The sequence below is a fragment of the Bison bison genome, unplaced genomic scaffold (assembly GCF_000754665.1).
Source record: "Bison bison bison isolate TAMUID 2011002044 unplaced genomic scaffold, Bison_UMD1.0 scf7180017864036, whole genome shotgun sequence".
Taxonomy (NCBI): Eukaryota; Metazoa; Chordata; class Mammalia; order Artiodactyla; family Bovidae; genus Bison; species Bison bison.
In genome coordinates this window covers 4,873,630-4,891,748 of record NW_011494608.1, presented here as the reverse complement: position 1 = coordinate 4,891,748, position 18,119 = coordinate 4,873,630, and the positions used below count along the sequence as shown (strand labels likewise).

Here is an 18,119-nt window from a genome sequence, read left to right as displayed (position 1 = left end):
GGCAGAGGCAGGCCTGAGGACACCCTGCGGCTGCTCTGCTGCTCAGGAACCTGGAAACCCAGGCGCACCCACCCCCAGCGTGCACACCTACCCTCAGGGTCCCATGGGCCCTGTGCCTTGGGCCCTGAGTCCAGGGAAAGAAAATTCTTGAGGGCTGGGTCCTAAACCCCATCCAGCCTCAGATTTTGGTTACCTGTCTCTGGTTGCAGCTCCATATCTGCCATGGGGACTATGCATTGGTTTCTCAGGGCCCTTGAGTCAGAGCAGGTGCTTGCAAGGCCTCGCCCAAGCACCTGCTCACACAGGTGAGAGATGTCAGGTCCTGCCCCTTTCCTGAGGTGTCACAGTGAAAAATCATGGAAGAATGGGGCACAGACCGCCTTCAGGAACTGTCCTGGACAAGCCCGAGGCAGCCACTTCAAGATGATGGCTGCTGCTGGTCCCAAAGGCCAGGGGCTCTTGACCTGTTGCTCTCTGAGATCACCCGAGGCCTCTGAGTTATTTGTCTGGAATCTTGACTGTGGCTAGGGCTAGGGGGATGAGAGAGGGAAGAGTTTGTGGGTGGAGTAAGGGGACAACTGGGCAGAGAGCCAGGAGCCCCTAGGGCTCTGACCTGGGCGGCTGACCTCAAGATTCTAGTGGGGTCATCCTGAGGCCAGCCCCCTCTCCAGGACAGGAGGGGCTGGAGTGGGTTTCTCCCGTGTCAGCCTTTCCCCAGCTTCAGCCTGTGCCTGCTTCACTGGGGTGACATTCCTTCCTTGCTGGTAACTTCCCCCTCCCGGGCCCAGGTGGGGGCAGGGAGCAGTGTTGCCTCTGTCTTACTGACTTCTCTGGGGGACTGAGCCCTGGGTCAGGGAGCCCCGAGGGTCCCACCTAGACAGGGGCAGGAGGCTGGGTCAGTGGAGGAGGGACTGACAGTGGGAACAGCAGGCCGGAGCTGCAGGGACCTGGTCTCAGGGATGGGCCAGCCTTGCAGCTAAGACTTGTCTGAGCCTTGATGCTTGTCTCCATTTCTTTTGCACTCTGTGGCTTTTTCTCTGTGTTGACTTTCTCAATCTCTACTTACTTATTCACAGATACTTAACGAGAGTCTGTTGTTTGTGCAGCCTTGTGCTGATTTCTGGGCCTATAGAAAAAGATAAGACACAGCCCTTGCCCTCAGGCTTTCCTCATCTGTTGCTGTTCAGTCTCTAAGTCGTGTCTGACTCTTTGAGACCCCATGGACTGCAGCACGCCAGGATCCCCTGTCCTTCATCATCTCCTGGCGTTTGCTCAAACCCATGTCCATTGAGTCAGTGATGCCATCCAGCCATCTCATCCTGTACCCTTGTGCTGCCTTCAATCTTTCTCAGCATCAGGATCTTTTCTGATGAGTTGACTCTTCACATCAGGTGGCCAAAGTATTGGCACTTCAGCATCAGTCCTTCCAAGGAATATTTAGGATTGATTTCCTTTAGGATGGACTGGTTGGATCTCCTTGCTGTCCAAGGCATCTCAAGAGTCTTCTTTAGCACCACAGTTCAAAAGTATTGATTCTTCGGCGCTCAGCCTTCTTTATGGTCCACACATGACTACTGGGAAAACCACAGCTTTGACTAGACAGACCTTTGTTAGCAAAGTAATGTCTTTGCTTTTGAATATGCTCTCTAGGTTTGTCATAGCTTTTCTTGCAAAGAGTAAGTGTCTTTTAATATCATATCTGCAGTCACCATCTGCAGTGATTTTGGGGCCCAAGAAAATGAAATCTGTTCCTCATCTAGATATTGGGAAAGACACCAAAGAAAAGAATGTGGTGGGTGAGGTCCTGCTGTGGTTTTGGTGGATGGTGACCTTGAGAATGAGGGAGGGCTTCCTGGAGGAGGTGGCACTTAGTTTAGAAGAAAGAGCACAAGCTTCAGGATGAGGTGGCAACGTTTAGTCAGTGCACTATAATGATTGGAGGAGAGGAGCAGAGTGGGGGCTGGTGGCTTTGTGTGATTGTCAAGGCCTGGATAAAGAGGGGCCTTGTGTGCACCGCGAGGCATTGAGGGTTCTGGGCAGGATGTGACATGGTCAGATCTTCGCGGAGAAAGGAATCCTGGCAGGTTAGTGAGCCCCCTCACAAGACAGCTGGGCAACTTCAGAGAATGGTGTTGGGGGTGGATGCCCAGGCCCGTTTTACAGATGAGGAAAGGGATGCCCAGAGGGTTAAGGGACACTCACCTGCTCCATAGCGTGCAGTTTACTGGCTGTGGACTTCCACAGTGACTTCATTTGACCCTCGTTACAGCCTCCTAAGATACAGATGCTCCCCTTCTTGCTGAATGCTGAGATCCAAGGGGGCACAGCTGCAAGGCCTGCAGGGCCCTCAGCAGCAGTCCAGAGAGGTGATGGCGCCATGTGGGGAAGAGGAGGAAGGGAGGATGAACTGCTTTACCACGGCCAGGTAGAGACTTGATCTAGGTGCATATGGCCAGAAATACCGGCTGACAGAGGCGGGTGCTAGGACCAGGTCAGCCCAGGGGCAGTCATCCAGCCTGGTGGCTCAGAGTCTGTGAGCACCCAGCTGACCAACCCCCGCCAGCATTTCTTCATCCTGGCAGCCTGGGTTCAAAGTGGTTCTTCATCTTGGCAGACCAGAAGCTAGATTTTGAAGAGGTTCCCCCTCCCAGGGGATGGCTTTGGGAATGGTTCGGACAACCCTGGAGTCATCAAGTCACTGGATCGTGTTGCCCAGTTAATAAAGTGGCAGTGTGGGCACAGAATCTGGGCTGTCGGCCTCTGCCCTCATCCCCCTGTGCCCCTAGAACACAGATTTCACCACCACTGACCCTGGGTCTGAGCGAGGGACAATGGTCACAGGTAACAGCAAACCCTGCTCTAACTTGCTTAAGGAGTAAGACACAGAGACATCACCCAGGATGCAGAGGCCAGCGGTTGGGCAACCCCGAGCGGGGACCAGGCCCTCTACTCTCCTGTTGCTCTGCTCGCCTTTGCTGTTAATTCTGTTCTTGGCAGATTTGTGTGTCAGCGTCCGGCAGTGACCAGCGTGGATGGAAGAGATGCTGATGAGGTTCTGTTTGGAGAAGACTGAGGTTGGGGAGGGAGAGGGAGGCACCGGGAGCCAGTGGCTGGAGCAGGGATGGCAGGGAGCCGGGGCCCCTGGGTGGGGAGGGCCTGACCATCACAAGCTCTGGTCTCCTCGTCTCGGGGAGAATTGCGGCTGCCCACTCGGCCGTGACCCAGAGGGAGCAGGAAATGAGTCCCTGCCTCACTCCCTGTCCGCCAGGCTGGCTGACATCCCACAGCAGCCAGCGAAGGGGCTGGGTGACAGGGGCCCGAGCAGGACAGAGAAAGAGCGGGTGTGGGTTGGACCCAGGAGAGGAGAGGGTGACCCCACAGGCCTGGACTTGACTAGCTGGACGCCTTTTAGACCCTGTGACTGTCCCCAGCCAATCACCGTAACCTCAGAGTGAAAGCAGGCTGACTCTCTGGGCCTGAACCACAGGACCCTGTTTGATATTGTGGAGTGGGGTCAGTTACTGCCTCTCCTCCCCCAGGGAAAGGGATCTGACCCCGGCAGGAACACCAGGGACCAGACCCAAAGGGGAAAGGATACACGTCCAGCCGGCCAGCACATCTCACATTTGCTGTGGAAATGTCAGGAGAAAGTCAGGACTCTCCCTCGCAGGCTTCTCCACATGCCTGAATGGAGGGAAGAGTCGAGTTATTCTTAATCATCTGAAGGGAATCCGGTTTGTAAATACAGCTGGAGGCTGAGAGGGTCCGCTCTATTCTGGAGACTCAGGAAGCAAAATGTCTTCACAATTGCTTCAATTAGAAACAAAGCAAAACAAAACAGAAGAGCGAACAGGAACGTAGTGGGAAGCACGTGGCGGGTGAGATTGAGGAGCCCCACGAGCATCCAAACAGCCAGAAGCCCTTTGGCACAGGCAGGGTACCTGCAGATGATGCATGGTCTGGATCCGGGCTGTTCCCACGGGGGCTTCTCACTGATGACCTGGGAGATCTGAGAGTAAGGACATGGGTTTCCAGTGTTGTGATCATTCAGTCCATCCAGTCCACTCATTCATTTATTCATTCAACAGCCATGGTGGATTCACACTAATCTGTTCATTCATTCAACTTCAACCCAACCGTACGCTGTAGTCGGCATCGGTTCACTTCAGTCCATCTGTCGGTCCATTCATTCATTCACTGAGCAGTCACACACTGAGTGAGTCCTCTGCCAGGCAATTATCAGGTGTCCAGGATGCGGTGTTGGAGCTGATGTCCTTCTTGTCCTTGGGAAGCTTTTCCTCCTGGAGGCAGCAGGGAAGTGACACATGATTATACCACAGACTGTGCATGCTGGTTGCCTCCTGCCGTTTGAAATTTCTGTTCGTTTGTCTGCGTCAGAGCTGCCTTCACCCACGGAATATAATCCTCACCAGGGAAAGGCTGTTCCTAGGGGTACCAGTGCCTGGAACAGAGCCTGGGATGGAGGAGGAGCTGCCTGAATGTTGTTGAAAAAGAAATCAGGGGCAGCAACCTGCAGTGGATTCTGTGCTGTGCATGTTGGAAGCAACTCATGCAATGATCTACTGCCTCCCAAATGCAAAGACTAAGCATATTCAGCAAATCTGAAATCCTAGCCAACAATAACTGTTTCCCTCGTGTGTATGTTGGTGAGCAGAGTGGAACGATTAGATGTTGGAGGTTGATGAACGTCTGGAAAAGGCAGGCTGGGGCATGGGGGGTGGGGGGTGAATCATACCTGCACCCTATGGCAGGCCACATCTGGGGGAGAAGGACCCCAACCTGACTTCCCAGGGTGTGGGGGAGGTGAACAGCACTCAGAGAGCCCGCTGTTCTCTGAGCACCAAACGTTTTGAAGGCTGGGGAGGATATTTGCGTTTCATTCACACTGTGTTCTCACCCAGCCCAGTTGGGGTGGGGGGAAGGGGCGGTGTCAGTGCTCACGATTTGCATCTGGGGAAACTAGTGCCTCGTCCCGCGCTGGCCATCACATGTGGCCAGTGACCAATCTGGAGCTGGTCCAGACTGAGAAGTGCCTGAGTGCCATACCCACTGGATTTTGTAGACGAGGTATGAAAAAAGGGAGTAAAGCATCTCATGCATCTTTTTATATTAATTACATGTTTAAATGATAGTATTCTGGAAATGTGGGGCTTCCCTTGTAGCTCAGTCAGTAAGAGTCTGCCTGCAATGCAGGACACCTGGGTTGGATTCCTGGGTCGGGAAGATTTCCCCTGGAGAAGGAAATGGCAACCTACTCCAGTACTCTTGCCTGGAGAATCCCATGGACAGAGGAACCTGGCAGGCTACAGCCCGTGGGGTCGCAAGAGTCAGACACGACTGAGAGATGAAGCACACACACATCCTCAAAATTTAGGGTTCAATACAACATATTCCTAAAAGTAATTTTACCTAGTTCTTTTTACTTTTTTAAAATTGTGGCTGCTAGGAAATTTCATACGATCTTCTTCCTCCTCCGCTTCCTCCTCCTCCTCCGTCTTCTATGATGCTGATGCTGCAGATGGGAACTGAGGTATGACTGCTTCCAGAGCCTGTGCTTTCCAGCCAGCCTGGCTACCAGAGGGAGGCAGGGCAGTCTTGGGGGACAGTGGGGAAACTGAGTCCCAGCTCAGCGCACAGGAGGTGAGGGGCCAGTGTCCAGGTGGGTGCCCAGCCCCAGCCCTCAGGCAGGACAGGCTGGGATGTGGGGGCCGTGGCTGCCCTGCTCTGGTCTGGAAGCCCAGCCGGGAGTGACCATGTGAGCAGAGGAGGGGGTGATGTGGGGACAGGACCAGGCATGAGATTGGACAGCGCTTTTTGAGGGTGGCTGCTGCAGAAGCTTCTCTTTGTCCAAATTGCTCCTGGATCAGCCATGGACTCGAACTGTCCTTCTGCTTCTCAGGCCTCAGAATGCCATCATCCCTCTCTGCTTGGAGCAAAATTCCCATAACCTGCCTCCTAAATCATAGCAGCAAATAGGATAACTTAGTGCCACCAGCTGTTTTTTTTTTTTTTTTCTAATGCATTTATGGCTTCCTTTCCACGTCCATCCTTTCTCAGAGTTCATATTCACAACACTTAGGTACTTATATTGGCTTTTACCCCATGGCCACTCCTGGTCCCTCGGTGGGGTGGCTAGTTCGGGTCACTCCTGAAGTGGCCCTGCTGGCTGGAAGCAGACCTGGGATTTTGACCTCACTCTGTTTGACCGCAGAGCCTGAGCTCTTCCCACTAAGTTTGGATATTCAGGAACCATCTTTAAACCTACTGTGGCTTTGAAGTCTCACCCCAATCCCCTAAGTAAGTTTTCCTTCTGTCGCTGACGGCACTGAGGGGCCGAGTGGCTTATCCAGGATCACAGGGAATCAGGCCTTCGACTCCTCACCCAGCTCAACACTCAGTGCCCGCGAGTCTGAGCTTTTCTGAGCTGTCCTTCCGTAGTAATCCCATCAGATGTCTAATTATTGAACCCTACCAGGGCCTGGACCAGCCCTGGCTCCTGCACGGTGACCAGTGGCTGTTTGTTCAGTAGACAGATGAAGGTCATGGTAGCTGAAGAAATCTTTATCCTCATTTTATAAATGAAAGAGATGATCTGCAGACTTAGGAGTGGACCAGCAGCAGCAGCAGCATTAAGCACGCATGGCGGTGTTGTCAGAGGCCTGTTTCTAGCATCATGACCTCCGTGGCCTTGCCCAGTGACCTCCCCTAAAGTCTGCTCTGGCCCATGGCTCACTGTCCCCCTGGCCCTGGACTCATCCAGGGAAGCACTTCCGTGTCAGGGCATCAGCTCCTGCCCCTCCATGGCCTGCCGAGGCCCCCAGGGGACTGGATCTCAGCCTGGCTTCCTGCAGAGCGTGGGGCGGAGGCCCAGCCCCAGAGCCACAGCTGTAATTAAGAGCCCTCTCCACCCTGGGCTCGGTCACGGCCACGACACAGCCTTTATATAGCTGGTGGTGTGGCCTTCAGCGATCCTGTGGCTGCCAGCACCCACAGCCGGGGAGCCTCCACCTACTTCTATTCTGGGGACGCTCTCTGGTGGTCCTGCCTCCCCTCTCCCCAGGGACAAGGGCCATGTCCTGGGCTGTGTCCTGTAGTTCTTGGATGTTAGTGTGACAGGGCCCAGGAGGAGCTTCTCGTGTCTCTGCAGCCTCCCTCCCTCCCTCCTCTGTGCTGTGTGTCCACATGCTTTCCCAGTGGGTTTTGACTACTGGATGCGATCCTTACTCACTCACACACACTCACACACACACACACAGAGGGGCTTTCTTATGTGTGAGGTGGAATGCATTTCACTGTTCTCCTGCAGATCTCACGGGGAGCATGTCGGCATCCCCTCCCCAGCCATGCGTTTCACCAGTTTGTGATTTTATGCGTGTCCTCAGCCCCTGCAAGAAGGGTCCCGACGTCCTCTGCTCGTTAGACCTGCTCACAGACTTGGCTACCGTGAGGATGGGGAAGATGGGCCCGGGGGCTGGGCACTGAAATTCCTTGAGAGGCTCTTTATTGCTTTTGACCGTATCTGCCATAGGCCACTTCACCTTCAGGTGAGGGAATCGCTTGAAAATATATTCTATGCTTTTTTTTTTTAATAGCAAAAAACAGTGTGAGTAAATCATAGGACTTATTTGTGTAACTGGGAACGGACCAGGTGGACCTTTGAAGACAGCAGCTCGCGGCAGTGCGCGTCTTAAAGGCTCTCTATGATACACGTGGGTTACTTTCTCAACACATATTTTTTGTTTCCCTCTTATCTCCTGGACTTTGTTCTGAGGCAAGGGGATCACGATGGTGAGTGATCACATCTGAGATTCTACTTTTAGGGCAATACTTTCCAGAAAGAAGATGGAGGGAAAAAAAAATCAAGTGAACTTGATTGTGATTTCATAGAGTGGTTAAGTGCTTTGAAGAAATGAGAAAGGGTCGCATGATAAAGGGTCTTAAGTGGGAAGGTTATAGGAAGGCCTTTGAGAAGAGAAAAGCTGGAATGACGTGGAATAGCCGTTCACGCCAAGGTTGATGGGCCAGAGTTCCAGCAGAGGCAAGCAGGAGAGCCAAGGGCCTGCAGGAGGCCTGGGCCTGATACTGGTGGAGGAGGGGCTGGGCCTGGCGGGGGTGGGCAGCAGTGGTGCCCAGGGGTGGAGCATCATGGCGCTTACCGGTGAGGGCCGCTTACCCCCGAGGGGCGCTTATCGCCAAAGCCGCCGAGGGACCCTTACTGTTGAGGGCGGATGCTGAGGCTTGACTCTGGGGCTTGACTCTCCAGAGTCCACCCAGCTGGGAGGGGGCCGAGAACCAGCCAAGGGCAGAGCGCACCTCAGCACCCAAGAATGTCCCCTTGAGGACCAAGAGATACTGTCCAGGGAGAGCCTGGGCCCAGCTGTTGGCATGTCTGGGCGGCGTGTCTGGGCTGGGAGTCTGTTTGGGCCTGTCTCCCTCGGGGCCTGAGTCTTGTGGTCATCAGAGAGGGCACAGCCCTGCTGCGGCCTTGTGCCCAGGGACCAAGTCCTCCTGTCCCTACCCGTCTCCTTTCCCACGTCCCTCTGCATGGCCCAGAGACTTGTGAGGTCAGCGCATGCGTGCACACACACACACACACTTACTCACATACACCCCATAAACCATACATACACCCCCCCACACTCTACACACACCCACACACACCCCATAAATCATACATGCACACACACACACTGCACACACCACACACACACTCACATCTAGGAGCACACACGTGCCCATGAGGCGACCTGCCCAGCTTGTCCCCCCTGGATGGATCTGAAGCCGGGGCAGAGCCGGCGGCCGCCCCAGCTGCGGGTTTGGAGCCGCCACGTGGATGCCTGTGGCCTGGCTCCCTGACCACATCGCCTTCAGGAAGCGAGGCTGGGGGTCCCACCCTTTGCCTGAAGGTCACTGGGAGGTCCTCCCTGGGAAAACTTGTCTTGATTGAGGTCACCCCCTGGAAACGGTCATGGGGTTTCTTAATTCTGATTATGAGCTGGGACATTTTATTGGAAAATTACTGAAAGCAATGGAAAACTAAAAACCACCCATCACTCATTCTTGATTTGTGTGCTTGGGGAAGAAGGCAGAGTTGCCCAGCCCGGCCCCACAGGGCCCGCGCCCCTGATGAGGCCCCTGCCTGACTCCTCTGTTGGCCGCATCTGCGTGACCCACATGTCCAAACCCCAGAGCTTCCGCCTTTAGCCTCTGCTGAACCAGGGAGGGCAGCTCGTGTTGTCCACACTTGCTGATGGGTGTTTCCCGATGCACAGAAGGAGTAGGCCCCCTCGCGTCCTGAGTTCTCCCCACCTGACCATCGCTTTCTGCTGCTGGGTTCTGGGGTCTTAGGATGGCTGTCCTGCCTTTTAAGTGCTGAGCTCTCTGTGGATTTGTGCAGGTAGGGAGGCTCCTAGAGCAGGCTTGCACATGCCCAGTGACTCCCCCCGGTGCAGTGTGGGCTGGTGGGAGGCCTTGGCACCCCGCACCCTGGGTGAAGCCTCAGGCCCGTTAGCTCACCTCTTCCTGTCCTGTTCATTGGTACAAAGAGGATGATGGTGACATTTCTACCTTGTTGAGCGTCCTAAAAAATCTAAGGATTGGGATGCAGAAAGTGCTTGACACAACAATGGCCCTGAGCACACATTCTGCCACTGTCTGCTCTTACTGTGTGTGTCGGCATGTGTGGGCTGTAGCCCCCAGGCTCCTCTGCCCGTGGGGTTCCCCAGGCAAGAGTACTGGAGTGGGCTGCCATTTCCTTCTCCAGGGGACCTTCCCGACCCAGGGATGGAACCTGCATCTCCTGCGTTAGCAGGCCAGCTCTTTACCGCTGAGCCGCCTGGGAAGCTCACGTGTGCATAGTTATTGTTTGTCAGAAAGGTGATTGAGTTTATGTGTTTTATGCAGGGCAGTATTTCTTGACCTTTTAAAAATAATTATCTCCTTTGAAGGGTATTTATGTAAGTGTTTTGTTTCCTCTCATTGCCTGCTTCTCTGAAACCGTAATATCACACCTACTATTTATGCTGTTTGGGTAGGTTGAACTTTGGAGGGCCCCATCTGAAATCCCTCAGATTTTTTCAAACCCTCACTGAAAGCCATTTTTGCTCCTTTGGAGGCAGTATTACCCGCTTTGGGAACGCGTGGTTTCTGGCGTGTGTGAGGATTACAGGATGAGAACTTGGGGAGGGCCTGCGTTCATAGCCTGCCCTCTGCCCCTGGGGAGCTACAGTGTTGTAGCATCTGGGTTGAGCAGATGGACTGAGGTCTACAGGCCCCAGTTAAACACAAGTTTCTCTGTTGGACAGCTTCCTTTTTTAACCTTTAGTTTTTACTATAAATCGAGGACAGTAATATTACTACCTACTCTCTGGAGCCCAGGGAACATGCACATGAAAGGCTCCCTTTGTAGCCTGGCACAGAGTTTGTGACCATCATAATCAGGGCATGGCCTTGCCAGCATTTCTGATCTGTGGACAGAGACTGGATGGAATCCCAACTCTGCCCGCTGCCTGCTGCCCGCTGGTGGTGCCTGGGCTGGAGTGTGAGCCTCTCTGAGCCTTGGTCTCCTCGTCTGAAAGAATGTGATATTTACTGATCTAGTGAACCACTTACAGTGGTTCTTGTTTTTATTGCATTGTTTATTATCATACTTAATACCATGATGCTGGGAAAGATTGGAGGCAAAAGCAGAAGGGGGCAAAAGAGGATGAGATGGTTAGATAGCATCACTGACTCAATAGACATGAATTGGAACAAACTCCAAGAGATAGTGAAAGACAGGGAAGCCTGGTATGCTGCAGTTCATGGGGTCAGAGAGTAAGGTGCAACTGATAAACTATTTTTATGACAAATCTATATTTGAAAAAAGTAAAAAACTGAAGTTCTGAGACATAACGACTGCGTGTGAGCTCCTCATCCCAGGAGGGAATCAGGCAGGGTCTCGAAGTTCACGCACTTTGGATTCTGTAAAGAGAGCTAGCCTATTCAGGAAGGCAAGCCCATCCTTGACCTAGTGCAGGGGCTGGCCAACTCCAGCCCGCAGGCCAGATCCGCTCAGGCACCACGTTTTACACACTGAGTTTTATTGGAGGATGTAGTTCATGTCAGCTTGTTTACATATGGCCGGTGGCTCTGTTCACACAACCACAGGCAGAGTGGTTGTGACAGCGACCACGTGGCCCATGAAGTCCGAAGTGTTTACTCTCTGGCTCTGTAGAGGGAAAAATCACGGACTCCCGATGATGGGTTCTGATGCAATGGTTAGGAGAATCTGAAGTCGCTGCCACTGTCTCCTGGGGTGACCCTGGAGAGGGCGTTTCATGGGGTGCTGAGCAGGGTGTGTGGGGTTCCCACCCACCTATTATATTATAAATTAATATGTATTTTACATTATATTATAAATTAATACATTAAAAATTAATATTAACTATTATAAATAATATGTTATATATAATCCCACCCATTATATACTGAAAATTATAAATTATCCAGAAGGCCCCTTCCCTTCTGTGTCTTGATTGTCATCCTGCATAACCCTCTCCCCTGCCCCCAGGAGCTGTTGCTTTATAGGTGCTTCCTCGCCTTGCCATTTTTTAGGGGTGACTCGTGTATCCTAAAAAGTCCTTCTGCCATCCCACGTCTTAGACAAGGATTCATACCCCGGTACGACTAAAAAGGACTCAAGGTCAGCTGTGGGTCTGCGTGCTCCCCTTGCCACTGCCTGGCTGTGGGATGGTCCCAGCCATGGCGCTCTTTGTCCCTGGGCCATCCCAGACAGAGTGCGTGCACACAGGCATGACTGTCTCATTTACTGGCATCGTCACGCCAGGAGTTCCAGCTCAGGGAGGGAGGTTTGACTCTGCACTTGCCACAGTGGCTTTCGTGTTGCGTTGGTAAAGGGATGAAATGTAGTGGCCACAGTGAAATTGGCACTTGCAAAATGTATATACACGTATACACAGTCTATATATACACACGTGTCTGTAAATAAGTATGCATCTATATAATTAACTATGTGGAGGAATTCTGCCTTCTGAGTGTCTCTCACATCCTGTAGCTAACCTTGACCTAGCTGATCTGGATTCACACTTGTGGGAGGGCGAGGGGGGCACAGGGGTTACACGGTGTCTGGGGCTTTCCAAGAAATGCGGCTGATTAATTGCTGTGCTTCTGATACAGCCTCACGCTTCCTGGAAGGCTGAAGGAAAACAATTGTCAAAGCAGCATGTTCTTGGCGACTTTTTGGCTGTAAAATGTGTCTGTCTTTGTCCTTTTAATGACACAGATTCAGGTTTCTTTGAGTTTATCCACATATAAACACAACAAATCACAGACACACAGTCACACAGACACAGATACACACACACACTCAAACACACGGGCACGCAAACACACATGCCCACTCAGAACACACACATGGATCATGTATGTGCCTACACACACTCACACACGAATCTAGAGACAGGTGGTCCATACAGCAAAACCCCCTTCCTCCTGACCCTCACCCTGGAAGTTGTAAAATTACAGCTTTATTAAAAATCAGTGCATTTGGGGCTTTCCAGGTGCTGCTAGGGGTAAAGAATCTGCCTGCAGATGCAGGAGACTTAAGAGATGCAGGTTCAATCCCCGGGTTGGGAAGATCCCCTGGAGGAGGTTCTGGCAGCCCACTTCGGTATTCTTTCCTGGAGAATCCCATGGACAGAGGAGCCTGGAGGGTTACAGTACATAGGCTTGCAAAGAGTCGGACACAACTGAAGCGACTTAGCAGACACGTACGCGTGGGAGAGAGATGGAGGAATCTCATGGGGAATAGGAACAAAAAACCCCAGTGCATATGGAGTGTCTGTCTGCGCTTCTGAAATACCTGCTCATATTCTGGACATAGCCAGTGTTGCTTGATCAAGTAATGAACACATAGTGATTTTCTTTGGTTTGTTTGTTTTCAGTCCATCTCCTGTTCCTTGCATCAGTCTAACAGCTGGACGTAGGATGAGTGACCAAGGCAGGGGCAGTGATGACAGGAGCTCTTGGAGGGGCCCCAGCTCCCCTGCAGGGCGAGCCCGGCGTCCCTCGCCGCTTGCTCAGCCTGGGTGTTTTGCGCTGCTGCCGTGTCTGCCTAGGGCCTGAGATCTGCCCTGAGCTCAGGTTGAACCAGAGGAGCCTGTACTGGTGGACCCTGTGGGACCCATGGTTCCAGGGGTTGGAATGCAGAGCTGGGCATCTCCAGTGACCTCCGCCTTGACCAAAGCCTGCCCAGCACTGGGGAGGCCCTGAGCCCCGAACCCCAGGCAGAAGAACAAAAGGAAACCTACCCACTGTGCACTCTGTTACATGTAAGTCACCGATCAAGTGTGAAAAGTGTCCCCGGAAACATGTCCCATCCCCGTAACGTGGGCCTAGGAGGCGGGCGAGACCCCCGTCCAGTGGTGTCCAGGACACAGCGGCCCCAGTCTGCCCAGCCTATGCCCAGCCCCCTTCTCGTCACTGCTCCTGCTCAGTTGGCCTTGCCTCACAGGGCCCTTGTGGGGGTAAGGACCCCCCAGGCTGCAAGGTCAAGTGTTGTCCACAGACCCCACCGACGGCTGCCCCTCACGGTCCTGGTGCCCCCAGGCTCAGGGTGGAGCAGGAGAGGGAGCTGGAGCTGAGCCCAGCACCCCAGGCAGGTGGGCTGGGCAAAGCCCGAGAGATGGGGTGCGTGTCCCCGAGAAGGTTGTCTGAGGGCAGGCCTAGGGTGGGCGGAAGGGTCGGCCTTCGGAAGTTAGGAAAGGTGAGCGGAGGTTTGACCAGAGAGCCCAGCACCTGGTGATGCCCTGGTGAAGACACGGGGCTGGAAGGGGATGGGGCAGCAGCCATGGTCAGCTGGGAGGAGGGGGGGCCCCCGTGCCTGCACTCCCTGCGTGAGGTCGGCAGGAAGCCGCACTGCGGAAGGGGCTCCGCAGCCTCTGCCTGCAGGTCCTTGGGGGAGGCTGCCACCTGTGGCGGGTGGGCGGGCAGCCCTAGGTGGGGGCCCTGCTCCCCGGACCGTGTGCCCTCGTGCCCCAGCCTTCCTCCCGGCCTCAGCCCCGGCTCCACTCAGCGCTCTGCCTCCGCGGCTGGTTTGTCCAGTGTTGGGGGGAGGCAGCCAGGCTGGCTGTGCTGACCCACTGGCCTCCCCATGGCTCCCACGGAAATGCAGCTGGTGGCCGTTCCAGGAACCCACCTCCGCCGACCCTTGGGGAGAGTGGCCAGGGGCAGGTGGGCCTGGGGGCTGGCTGTGTCTGCCTCTGCCTGGTGCCCTGGTGCCCACCTTGCCATCCCACCCCCCACACACAGGCGTTCAGGGCCTGACGCGGTGCACGGCTGAGCTGGGCCCCACTGTCCACAGTGGGCTCCAGGCCTCTGTCTCTCTCCCCTGACTGGGGACATGACCCTGAGTCTGGACACAGTCTGACCCCAGGCCGCCTGCTAATGGAGAGGCTGTGGCTGAAAGTAGAGAGAAGAGACTGGGTATCTTGCTCGCCCATCCGCCCTGAGACCCACAGACGCTGTGGGTAGCAGTCAGGGGTGTGCCTGTGAGGAGGCATTTGCGCTCCCTCAGCCTGTCCTCTTTCCTGAAATGCAGCGGGGAGGTGGTTTGTCCTGGCCACATGCTGAGGGCCTCAGGTCTGCACTGCCTCCAGAGCCGGGCTCCCGAGGCCTCTTCCCGCCGTGGGTCTCCCCCTTCTCCCCCCACCCCCCACCTCCGGTCTTCCCAGCCCAGTCTCAGCCGCTCTGCACAGGGCCAGGGGGACATATCTTGTTCACCCTTCTCTGGAGTCACGTGATAATTTTGCCGCTTTTTTGGTTTTACCTATTTCTCCATCTCCTCAGACTCCATGTTGGAAGGAATGGAGGGTTCCTTTTGCCTAGCTTTTCTCGCCCGTTCAGCAACCTTTTCATGTGGGACCCCTGCCCTGTGTGAAAACCTTGGGGCTGCTCCCTGTCCTCTCTGATTCTGCAGAAGCTCGGGGTTCGGGGGTGCGGACACCTCAGGTGACACCTCGCTGGGCACCGGCGTCCTGGGGTGAGGGGGGCCGTGACCCCGTGGGATCGCCATGGCCTCAGCCCTGAGTCTGGAGCCTCCTGTCCTTTCTCTTGTCCAGTCCCTGTTGGAACCCTGAAGGGTCGATGCTAAGGGTGTGGATTCGGTTCTGGAACTGAGGAGACAGTCTCGGAAGGTCAGAGAAGATGGAGGGTGCCTCGCACAGAGAGCGTGGCTTCCCCCACGAAGCCTCCCCGGCCCCTGGCCGTCCACATGGTGCTTTCGGGGTGCAGGGCGGGGTCGTGCTGCCGTCCCACACTGGGCGTGAGCTCTGCCTCCTGGTGGTGAACTCTGTTACTCAGGGGCCTGACCCTGTCCTCTGAGACGCTCCCTCCTGTAGCCTCTGGGCCTCCTCCCTGCCCTGGGTCCCGCTCCGATCTCACGAGCCTCCCCTTCTCAGCCTCCTCTGCTGGTCAGTTCTCGTGTCCCGGCATGTGACACGGGAGGCTGGGACCTACTCCGAGGCCTCCTCTTGGCCCTCTCCCTCTCCAAACCATGTCCTCCACGCCCTCCCAGCACGTTAAACGCTGTCCGCACATGGGCCACTCCCAAACCAAAAGCCAGGCACCTCGTCTTGGAGTCGGAAAGCCAGGCTTATGGATCTGGTTGCTTGCTGGGTGTCTTGAGACACCTCAAACACGGGGTGGTGGGAACTGGACTTGGGTTCTCTGTTTTCCAGATGGGTTCTTCCTACAGGTTTCCAGACACTCAGAACATTCTTTCTGGTTCTCTCCTCATCCAGTCGGCTACCCGCCTGCTCATTCTGCTTGGCAGAGAGCCCAGGGTCTGACCGCCTCTCCCTCAGCAACCCTGTGGCTCTCTGCCACCCCCTGGCTGGTCCCTCCGCCCCCATCTTGCCCAGGCAGAGCGGCATCTCCCACCAGGGCCTGTCCGCCCCCATCCTTGCCCAGGCAGAGCGGCATCTCCCACCAGGGCCTGTCCGCCCCCATCCTTGCCCAGGCAGAGCGGCATCTCCCACCAGGGCCTGTCAGTCCCCACCCCTCCTGGACCACCCCCAGCTTGTTTCACGGTCGCTCCTCCCTGTCTGCCATCCGGGCCATGGTGGCCACGCTCCCTGGGCCCCCGGCCCTGGCCCGTGCCTCTGGAGGACCACCCTCCTCCTGCTATCACCTGCCTGGCTCCACCTCAGACCTCAGTGGAGACACCCTGGCCCTCCAGCCAGCTCCGACCCTGCTGTTTGCACTCCTCACTGGCCTCCGCACCTTCCAGGGGTTGGGATCACACGGTTCTTGGAGACATCAGTGCCTGGCTTGACCAGTTTCCACCCTGTCTGCTGGAGACGGCAGCTCCCTGAGTGCCGAGGGCCCCTTACCACAAGCCCTGGCCTGACTTAGTGCCAGGTGTGTGGCAGGCGCTCGTCAGATGCGGCGTGAAGGAGGTTTGCATTCAGGTGCTGCTCAGATGCCAGGTGCTAACGGTCACTGCGGGGCTGAGCACCTGGGTGCTGGCCGAAGGCTCTGCCGCCCTCCCAACTTCCAGCCGCCCCCCCAACTTCCAGCCGCCCCAGGCTTCTCCCTGCCTGGCCTCCAGGAGGTCCTCGCAGTCTCTGCTGACACCTACTGGTGCTTAGCCCAGGGGACAGTCCCCAGGAGGAAGGAGGTCCAAGGAATACGGACAGCTGGAATCACACCCTCCTGGCAGGGGTCGCACTTCCAAGGTCACCGTGATAAACTCTTTCTCCCTGGCTGGGATGGCCCCGTTCCTGCCCTGCTCTGTATCCCGGGCAGAGTCATTTCCTCATTGCTCTGAAAGATTCTACCTGGGGTTAGGAGATGTCCCCTGATCCACCTCTGCCCTCTCCCCTCCCTGGACTTTGCTACAGGGCTTGGTACTACCCTCCCACCCCCCTGCCCATCACCCTTGGGCTGACCGAGTGGCTTCCTCCCCGGGGCTCAGCCCTCGCTGGGACCTTCTGGCCCTCTGCTCTTCCTGTGGCTGCTTGCTCCCTTCTGAGCTCTCAGCCCAGAAGCACCAAGACCGGAGTCTTCTCAGACCCCACGTGCGTCCTGACCCCCATACCTAGCGCCTCTCACCAGCCAGTTTCCTCTGTGGACTGATCACCCATGACGACCCCTTGCTTCTCCGTGTCTTTCTCTGCCTTTGTTCCCGGCATCCCCCATGTCTGGCCTGTGACTCCAGCAGGGCGGGGCTGCCTCGTCTGTATGTTTACACATTTGCTCCTTGTGGCAGATGTCTTGAGTCCAGACGTGCATATGAGCCCCACGAGGTCCCTACCATCCTCCGGGACTCCAGGTCACCCCTGGAAACAGCCCTTGCGCCCCCCTGCCCATCCCTGGTGACCCTGCCGCCCCCTGCCCCTACAGCCTCCAGCTGCCTAAGCATCGAGGGTACCAGAGCAAGCCTCAGGCCTCCTTCTAGTAAAGTATAATATTGATAACCTGCAAATACTGTACTAGTGAATCACCTTCATATTTTTAAGGCCCACATGAAAACAAAGAAAAGCAAAAAGGAGGTAAAAACCACTTCAAGTCCTGCGCTCGCAGAGGTAGTAAGTGTTAACGTGTGTTCTTCCCCACCCCGTACGTTTATGTCGAGTTGTGGTGTCAAGTGTGGAAATGCTGGGGTCATACTGGGTCTGAATCCTGCTTCTACCGCTAACCAGAGGTGTGCTTGGAGCAGGTTCTCTAAGCGATCTTAGACTCAGTTGTCTCATCTGAAAAATGGGCATAACACTGCACTGACAGGTGTCACAAAGGAGACCAACCACTGGCCTCTGTCGGCAGAAGATACGGAGGTGAGTCACTAGCACAGTATTTGCAGGTTATCAATATTGTACTTTACTAGAAGGAGGCCTGAGCCTTGCTCTGGTACCCTCGATGCTTAGGCAGCTGGAGGCTGTAGGGGCAGGGGTGGCAGGGTCACCAGGGACGGGCAGGGGGGTGCAAGGGCTGTTTCCAGGGGTGACCTGGAGTCCCGGAGGATGGCAGCCACTCCTCAGCCGTGCCCCGGGACCTGTGAGTGTACGGCGTGTGTGCTCATAGGTTGGGGTCTTACTGCT

At 55.3% G+C, this 18,119-nt stretch overlaps 1 protein-coding gene across 1 annotated transcript in view; it reads left to right on the top strand.

Annotated features, from left to right (window-relative positions):
• Nucleotides 1–18,119, top strand: part of COL22A1 (collagen, type XXII, alpha 1) — a 226,139-nt gene that overhangs the window by 27,225 nt on the left and 180,795 nt on the right. The gene's annotated exons all lie outside the window — the stretch shown is intronic.